At 30.2% G+C, this 8,713-nt stretch overlaps 1 non-coding gene across 1 annotated transcript; it reads right to left on the bottom strand.

The window, feature by feature from the left end:
* Positions 1-1,662: 1,662 nt before the first annotated feature.
* Positions 1,663-1,734, bottom strand: Trnaq-cug (transfer RNA glutamine (anticodon CUG)). The gene has a single exon. It is a non-coding gene; the product is annotated as a tRNA-Gln (tRNA).
* Positions 1,735-8,713: the final 6,979 nt, after the last annotated feature.

An 8,713-nucleotide genomic window follows, 5' to 3' on the forward strand; every position in this document is an offset into this window, starting at 1 on the left:
GGAAAGCAGTCGTCTGGTTAACGATTGCAGATAAAAATGTCTGTCGACGATAAACTTAGAGTGTGCTCGTTGATTGACAACATATGTCTGTGGTCTACATATTGCGACAACAAGGAAAGGGATAATGATGGAAAAATCAAATCATATTCAGATGCTCTGACATGAGTATCATATTGTGTCGACAGGGAAAGTGTTTTTATATTTGTCTATGATCCAAAAGAAAAAGACAATCAAGACACTTGGCAATCTGATTTATACTCGGGGTAACGCCCGTTCGCACAAATCAGACTCATATTTCGATGTTCTGTCTATTTCTTTGCTTTATTAATTTCATCTTGAACTTTGCGTGTTAAACAGGTTTACATATGTTAAGAAAAACATCAATATCGACAACTAAATCTATTGGAACCAGCAGTCTCGCCTTAGCTGAAAAGTAAAGGCACTGACGATGTTAGATAAATTAATTTCATCGAGAACATGCAGAAGGTCTTCACGCGCTTTTTTGAGTGATTCGGGCTCTTTGAGTCCAGCACTTTTAAGCCTTGAGAAATGAGTACCACTAGGGGGCATGAGGTATGTTGCACGTACCATTTTCCTTTATGCACAAGCTCAATCAAACCGAGTCTGCAATTTTAATGTAATTTTGCTGTTTTAACGCTTCCGATAGATCACTATTTTCCAGTTCAAATCTCTCGTGGAACATCTTTTTTTTTCAAATAATGAACATTAATAAAAATTATTATGATTTGCTGTGCAATAAAAGTCAGATTCAAAAGGTTTCAAAGTCAGTATTTTTAAACACAATTTGATCTTGATCACTTCAATTTGTCTAAATTGTCATAGAAGAGCCTCTTATTGTCTGGAATAAAATGAATTCAAAAATTCTATAGTTCAAAAAAGACAAATCCTTTTTTCATTTCATGTCGTTTCATTTTTTCTATTTTTCGTTTAAAGCTTTAGCTTATTTGTAGTTTTATTGGCGTTGACCAACTCTATTTTCAAACTACAAGCATGATATGGAATCCAGCAATTTTATATTATTTTTATATTTCGTTTTGTATCAAAGCATTTCTAACATTTGTTTATTTTAAAGATTTTTTTAAACAAATTTATACCGGTATTATTCATAGAACTAACCGGTACTACCGTCACAAGTGACAACAAATATTAGGCATGTCCTAGTAAACTTCATTTTTTAAATGAAATGAATGACATAGATAAGAAGAACCAAAGTTCCATTCCTGTTTAATTTCGTTTTGATATAATTAAGTTCTGTTATATTGACTTTTGTACTGACTTTTCTCGCCGGGGGTTCCATTGATACAAGATAAGAGTGTATCGTTTTAGGCTACATTCTAAATATATGCCTTTGTATGTAGATTGTTATCGCCTACATTTAACTTCATATTAAAAATTTTAGACACAAAGGCATTCCTTTCTTAAATAATTATCATTCACATATTTCATTTTGTGTTCACAAATATGAGTCAAGCATTTAAATATCATATAATAATGTTTGATATCAAGTTTCAGGTAATATGGGTAAAGATATGATAAAACATCAATAACAACAGAAATAAATAAAGATTAAAAACTAATATTGTACCGGGTATTAGGATATGCTTTATAAAGAACAAATAAATCGAAGCAACAAAAAAAGTCAGGTTCCACCGAGATTTGAACTCGGATCGCAGGATTCAGAGTCCTGAGTGCTAACCATTACACCATGGAACCGTGTGAACTCGCCACCAGTGTAAAATATATAGATATCTCTTTATATAAACAAAACGGCAAAATGTATCTTAACAGATAATGGAATAAGCCAACAAAAATGAATAAATAAATAAATAATAGTCCTGGGTGCTAACTGCTAACCATTACACAATTGAACCAATCGCCTTGCAAGTCGTTACAATGAATATGTACATAAATAAAAATAGCTTATAATAACTTGTAACATGATTTTTTATCCTGAACTTTTATCTGCAGTGGCATATATCACTCATAACAAACTCAACATAAAATATAAACATCAATATGTATCGAAATGCATATACTAGGTTCCCGGATCGCTGGGTTCAAAGTGCAGAGTGCTATCCATTACACCATTGAACCATTATTATGCTTTTATGTCATATTGAAGCTTTGTTTGATAAAAGAGAGAAATCATTCGCTGTTAAACATAATTTAATAGTACTTATATTTGTTCATGGCTAAAATACCTTTTTCAATTATTTTAAAGAAATGATCAATAAATTTATTTATTTATATAATATCTATAAATGGCATCGCATTAGCAACATATTTAGACAATATGGACCTTTTTGCTGATTATTCCTCTATGTATGCACCTGGTCATAATTGTAGTAGAAACCTAACATCAACATAATTTTAAATATCTTGAAAAACGTGATCCCTCGGAATCATTAAAATTATCAAATCATCTGCAGATTTTTCTAAATTCAAAATTTCATCAAAAAGTTTGAATTCTCCTTAAGGCAGTAATAGGGGCGTGGAAGGTAGTTTGTACCGGCCATAAACAGGCTCAATTAAACCGAGCCTGCAACATTTTTAATTTTGTTGTTCTGGACTTTCTGTAGGGGTTCTTACTTTCTCAATTTTACACGATTATTGCAGAATCCGTTTGATTGAGTCTGTTCATGGGGGATAATGAAAAAGTGCATCATCCCTCAGCGCCCTAGCACCGGCTGAGGCGGTACTCTATTTTCAACACTTAAAAGTGCTAGAATCAATCATCCCAAAGGACCAGAAAAATATATCAACACTGGAGTGAAGCCATAGATTAATTTGTATTATATGTTAATATACAACAATATACAACAAAAAGCATGGCAGTGTACGAAACAAAAAGTTATGTAAAGAACTACATATTAGGAAAAGAAACTGCTAAGATGAAAACGTTACAAATGTCACTAACAATTCTTCTTAACATTATGTCATACTTTATTATGGTAAAATTTATTTTTTTCAATCGTACAAGATTTTGAAATTATAATGAACCATATGGAATCCGTCCACGTAGTCTATGATTTAAAATTTTTTTTTATAAAAACAGAGGTCTTTTTGATTTATAGATCAATTTATTATAAAAAGAACCGGTACTTCAATGAAGATTTAAATAAATATTTAAAAGTAATTACTATAGGTGCATAATATTCTACTGACTAGTTGCTTACGTGTAGAATGTATGAATTTATACAAAAAGAAACTTACTTGTTTGTCTAAGAATTAATGTGCTACTTATAATGGTATGTGATACTGTTATTTTCGTGCATTTATTGTTATTTATGTAGAATGTTTGTGTAATTTTAACGTTTCACATTTCCATGCGTAGAAATAAAAAGCTGTAATTTGCTTTTTCCTCTGATTTGAAGAAATGGGTTGACAAGTTAGTGATACTAACTACTAACTTCCCTTAAAATAACTAAAAAAGTTTTTACTTAATAAATGTTAAATAATAATTTCTCACTATCAATAAAATTAATTCATTTCATCGTTCCCTTCACTATTTTTAAATCACAATTAGGAATTGGAATATATAGAGGATATTGAATGAGTGTAAGTTCAATACTGAATTTACTGCACGAGTTGAAAAAAAATATTTTATGCGAGTCTCTGGCGTGCATAATATTATTTTATTCAATGAGTGCAATAAATTCAGTAATGAACTTACATGAATTTAATATTCTATTTATCACATAATCAAAATAAAGACCGTTTAAAGTGAAATAAGAGTTATTTTTCATTGACGCGTCTATAGTATAACGCTAACATTTAGTCTTTACACTATGTTTGTATAACGCTAATGGCGTCACGTCAAAATATAAGCACGGCCGTGCAATACCATTTTTACGGAGTCGCAAAATCGGCACGGGTGTGTGATAAACATGTAAAGTGAATAGTTCTTAGTTTAATGTTTAGCTATAAGGATTCTGGATCCTACGATCCGAGCCACCTTTTTTTAATAAAAAATGACATTTATTGTCATATTCTTTCAAACCAAGTAAACCTCAATGTCAAATTTTAGACCCGGCGGGTAATAAATATCATGATAAAAATGCCAAAGTTTCATTCGTTGTTTAATTTCTTATTGATATATTGTAATTAATTTCTGTGTTATATTGACTTTTTTCGCCAGGGGTTCCATTGATACAAGATAAGAGTGTGTCGTTTAAGGCTACAATTTAAAATATATTACTTAATTTGAAGATTTTTCTCGCTTTAATCTAACTTCAAATTAACAAATTTAGACATAAAGGCATTCCTTCCGTTAATTTTAAATACGAATCATTACCATTTTTATATGTGTTAACAAATATGTAAGTTAAGCATTAATTTATTTTTTTCCGCGAGAGGTTTAACTTTTTTCTCAAATCTATTTTTATTGAACATTTCTAAATTATATAGAGAAGTTAGGAATGTCAATAGCGGGCTGAACAATATACAAGTTCTAGAACAAAAATTTTGTTAAACATACATCTTATTTTGTATAATTATAATGAAGAAAAAAAACATGAATCAAATATAAAAATATCTTTCTCATTGGCAGATTAAACTTCCACGTTTAGTAAGGACATTTCGTTTTTCAATAAAATCTTTTTTCATAGCAGGATCAATTTGAGTAGGTAAATGGACAGGAAACAAACATTCATTTAAGGCCTATATAATCAAGTAAATTAACGTAGATACTACTGTTAGCATTAATACGATATTATATGCAATTAATAAAGCAATAACAAAAAAAACTAATAATAATATAAAAATAAATATATATAAATATAATTATAACATTATTATACCCACAATGAACAGACCCCTAACATTGATTGACCGGTTTCCAGATATTTGTTTTGCATCGTACACTTAGTTTTGTTGTTATTTTAATGAACTGCATCGCGTTTATATTTTAACAATAATGAAATACAAAATAATATACAAGTATTGCAAATAAAAATGATAATGATGGTGTCTAAACATTTGCAGATGTAAACATTTAGAGACATACCTATATAAATTCAAATATTTCCTTTTCTACAAATAGCACACTTAAAACTAGAAATATAAAGTAAAAATGTAAATTAAAAAATTGAATTTTTCTTCTAAAAAATGTACGTTTATGTAGTCTAACATTGTACAATTATGTCAGATAAAATACATGTATATAGATTACTGAGACGAGCATGTATGTACGGTTTTACACAACCAAAGGTTAAATTGACTAAATGACCAATCATCAATTGAAAGTCTAAACACATTTATATAGCCTAACGATTTACACATGTATAACTCGTTATACAAAAAAGCACAATTTAATTATATTGTTTACAATACATGTGTTCTATTTAAGGTAACGAACGTTGATTCCTGTATTGTTTCAGAACTGTAAATGACATATTCTAAAAAGTTTTCAGGTTCCACGGATCGCAGGATTCAGTGTCCTGAGTGCTAACCATTACACCATGGAACTATTACGACTTAAACAAACTTAAATAACAAGGCATAAAACAACTGTGTCCTCAACAATTCAAATTCTATATGGTTGTCTGAATTTTAATTGCTTCTTACTAATCAAAACAAGCAATAAATGACGTCGTAAAATGCTGCAAAAGCGTCACAATAAACCAAAACATACACATTATTGTGTCGATAAATTATTCCCGGTAATTATTTGTCTTTTGTCGGAAAAAATGATTGTGCATGTCTTGTGTTTTAATAGTTAATAAGTAAATATTAATGCACGTTTTCAAAAGAAAAATGTTAATGAACGCTTTCAACTGATATTGATTATTACTGTCAATTAGTTCACAATATTCTCGTCTTTTAATTTCGGGGTAATAATCATTCTACAAAGAACACATGTTTTGAGCTAATAGAATAAGAATAAGTAACGATAAGCAGAAAAATTACTACATTAAAGTTCCGTCTGTCAGCAATATTTCTTTTATCACATTTATTGCCATTTTATTTTGTCCGATTTATCGGTTGTTGCAGCACCATACTCTTTTTTTATCACGCGTAATAATTAATTTATCCTAATTGTTGTTGCGGTTTATGTCATGTCAGTAAAGGGGATCCGCGCAGTAGCAAATTAGATTTAGGAAATAGATATCAATTCTGAGTGCATTGTTGTAGAATAATGCACGGTTTGAGTTCAAATGCGTAGTAATATAATCACGAAGGCCGATAGGCCTGAGTGATTAATTACAAAGCATTTGAACGAAAAACGTGCATTATTATACAATAATGCCCGAAGAATTAATATCTATTTCCATTCTAACACGTAAAGAAAAAATATAATTATTATTATAAAGTTGGACTTTATGTTTGGTGGTTAAATTTGTTTTCGCCTCAGAGTTTCCAATAGAAACGTTCTTTTAAGGCTATTCCGGTGGGTTGAAAAAAAAACTGTCGTTAAATCTACCGTGTGTAGAATAACGAATTTTGAAAACGTTGATAAAACTTTGTATGTTTATTTTATTTCACTCTATAATTTTTCAAGCGAAATACAACTTATTAAAAGTGGAATAAATGTAAAACTTAACTCGTTTGCGACATTAAAATAGCGTACTTGATTTGATTGTTTTGCACGTGCTGTTTGGCGCTACATTGTGACGTCACGTAAACAACACTTTAAACGTCTGTACAGCGTTAACGACTGAATTAAAGATATTGGTGTTCGGATTCATTTTCTTAGTTAGACCATTTTCTTTCATTCTAGACAGTTTTCACAACAAAATTCGACAAAAAATGTTTTTATTTATCAGATTTTTCAAACAAAATGGCGCCCTCAATGTGAAAAAATACAGGGAGATAATAAGAACGGCGAGTGCATTGTTGAGGAATAATGCACGCTTCGGGCCTTCTTTGTTTATATAGAAAAAATTCCGATAGTGTTAGAATGAATTTTATTGCGGCCAAGCAATGTGATTTTGAATCACTGTTCATCATGAAGTCAGACTTGCCAACCCCTATGCAAAACGTATACAATAAAATGTATATTCACTGAGAAACTTTGCATAAAAGAAAACAATCGATATGAAAATCTGATATCAGAGAAAAATGAAACTCAACATTAAAGCATATGAAGGTTATATAAACATTATAATTAGTAATACATATAAATATAAAAACCAGCAGCCATAGAAAAACGAACATTTTGATCTAAAACAGCAATTTCACGTCATCATATGTTTCACATGCTGGATTGTAAAGATCAAGCTTGTATTTAAATACTGACAGGGGTTCCATGGTGTAATGGTTATCACTCATGACTTTCTTTGAATCAAACCTTACGTTGACACATATGTTTTTGGTAAATTTATTACGTAGCAGGCTTATTGCTACACAAATACTTGTTTTTGTTCTTGAACCGTTTTCTGTTTTTGCTTGCAGATGGTAATATGTATTAGAACCAGCTAAACAGTATACACTGTATGCCGAGACATTTAAGTAACAACAACAACAACCAGAATAAAATTTAAAATGTCTCAAACCAATGATATAAAAGATGGTTTCTCCTTTTAGAAATATTTTTTCTGTATTTTAGATACTCGGGAAAATAAGAGATAGAAATTGCTAAAGAAAATTAGAAACTGAAAAAAAATCAAACTATCTTAAAACTAAAGATCAAGTTACATATAAACGAAACACAAAACAATGAGTACCCCTTTCATTCCAACAAGTTATCCAGTATCTCTCTTTTCATTAAATGTATTTGCCTGTTCGCTATTATATAACTAGTATTATAAAATACTATTTTAAGTTTCAATATTCATATCAAAGTGATTGCACAAAGTCATCAGAGAAAGCCAGGTCAAGTTGAAAGAAACAGCCTACCACAACAGATTTCGCTATCACGTGAGAAATACATACCCATTTGTGGAGTCATACTACAACATATTATGGCTCGGTATCAGGTAAAAACTAATACAGCTCTAAATGTTGCCTAAACAAGACAATGCGTCCGTGACATATATGCCATTGTTGGGCGGGGTATTGACAATAAATATGTCAATTCCTAAACGTTAATTGCAGTCATTGTCCAAATAAATGAACCCATTATCGATATGTATTTATACTTATATAGAGTGAAACTTGAAAACTAATTATTAAGAGTCATTCTTGATAAAGGAGGGCGGGAAAAATCGAAACCGAAAATAAAAGATCATGGTTAATGCGACGATTGAAAACGTATCGCTGATAAAAATCAATGCAAGATGAAAGCGTTCATTGATGTTTTACTTATGGAAAGTGTAAACAGAGAGGAATCCGAACCAATTAATTATTTAAACAAATACATGTACGCTAAGAGTCAATTTTCCAATTAAAGACAATTACTTAAAAGTAATTAATTACTCATAAATCGCGGAATTTTACGACGTCGTTGTTTTGATTTGGAAATAAACGTCACGAACTAACGTGAGATCTCGTTTATGATTTGCAGGTTTTATTTTCACTTTATAGATGGTACTGGATAAGTCTTGACTCCTAAAAATGAATAGATCAAGTTGAAACAAATTGAAACAGAACATGCTTTAGACCAGGCATTAAGATTGGTTATGACGAATATAGTAATGGTCCAAGAAAATTAAAAATAAAACAAACAAATAAACAAAGAACAACATTGTTAGTTATATCAATAGAAAATCTACTATCGTTTTTTAAATGTATTTCTTTTTTCTTTTTTTCATCT

The sequence above is a fragment of the Ruditapes philippinarum genome, unplaced genomic scaffold, assembly GCF_026571515.1.
Source record: "Ruditapes philippinarum isolate M1 unplaced genomic scaffold, ASM2657151v2 ctg10032_1_1_1_1, whole genome shotgun sequence".
In the NCBI taxonomy this organism is placed as follows: domain Eukaryota; kingdom Metazoa; phylum Mollusca; class Bivalvia; order Venerida; family Veneridae; genus Ruditapes; species Ruditapes philippinarum.